We start from the raw sequence: 1,523 nt of genomic DNA, 5'->3' as shown, positions 1-1,523 counted from the left end.
ATAGTGATGGGAGATGAAAATTTAATATTAATGGGTGACTGGAATTCGACAGTAGGAAATGGAAGAAAAGGAAACGTAGTAGGTGAATATGGAATGGGGGTAAAAAATGAAAGAGGAAGCCGCCTGGTAGGTTTTTGCCCAGAGCATAACTTAATCATAGCTAACACTTGGTTCAAAAATCATGAAAGAAGGTTGTATACGTGGAAGAGACCTGGATATACTGCAATATTTCATATAGATTATATAATGGTAAGACAGAGGTTTAGGAACCAGATTTTAAATTGTATGACATTTCCAGGGGCAAATGTGGACTCTGATCACAATATATTGATTATGAACTGTAGATTAAAACTGAAGAAACTGGAAAAAGGTGGGAATTTAAGGAGATGGGACCCGAAAGAAGTGACAGAATCAGAAGTTGTACAGTGTTTCAGGAAGAGCATTAGGGAACGACCTACAGGAATGGGGGAAAGTAATACAGTGTGATGGGGGATCTGAGTGGTGTACTGTCAAGGGGGAGGGGGTTCCTCAGGGATCAGTGTTGGGGCCGCTCCAGTTCCTTATTTATATAAATGATATGCCCTCAAGTATTACGGGTAACTCTAAAATATTTCTGTTTGCTGATGACACTAGCTTGGTAGTAAAGGATGTTGTTTGCAACATTGACTCCGTTTCAAGTAGTGCAGAACATGACCTCAGTCCGTGGCTTGCAGAAAATAAACTAACGTTAAATCACAGTAAGATTCAGTTTTTACAGTTTCTAACACACAATTCAACAAAACCTGACGTTTTAATCTCACAGCATGGGCATATGATTAGTGAAACTGAACGGTTCAAATTCCTAGGTGCTCAAATAACTAGTAAGGTGTTGTGGAAAGCCCACGTTCAGGATCTTGCTCAAAGACTTAATACTGCCATTTTCACTATTCGAACGGTACCGAAAGTGAGTGATACTTCGACAAGTAAATTAGTCTACTTTGCCTATTTCCATGCACTTATGTCATATGGTATTATGTTTTGGGTAACTCTTCCCATTCTAGAAGGATATTTTTGGCTCAGAAACTGGAGGTTCGGGCAAAAAGTGGTGTGAGTTCACGAACCTCTTGTCGACCTCTGTTCAGGGAGTCTGGGTATTTTGACCTTGGCCTCTCAATATGTATATTCCTTATTCTCGTTTCTTGTTACCAATATTAGTTTATTTCCAACAATAAGCAGCTTTCACTCGGTTAATACTCGGCAGAAATCAAACCCCCATTTGGTTCGGACTTCCTTAACTCTTGTGCAAAAAGTTGCGGTATACTGCTGCATCCATTTTCAATAAGCTGCCACTCGAATTCAAAAATCTTAGCAGTAATCCACGCGCTTTCAAATCGAAACTGGAGTGTTTCCTCATGGGTCACTCCTTCTATTCTGTCGAGGAGTTAATTGAAAAATTAAGCTGATTCTCATTGTACTGCTGATAGCGTTTGCTTAAACTTATGGACAGATTTTCTCTCAGGTTCATGAACATGTATTTTTATCTG

Source organism: Schistocerca gregaria, unplaced genomic scaffold, assembly GCF_023897955.1.
Source record: "Schistocerca gregaria isolate iqSchGreg1 unplaced genomic scaffold, iqSchGreg1.2 ptg000405l, whole genome shotgun sequence".
Taxonomy (NCBI): Eukaryota; Metazoa; Arthropoda; class Insecta; order Orthoptera; family Acrididae; genus Schistocerca; species Schistocerca gregaria.
Note: the sequence above shows the minus strand (reverse complement) of the source record.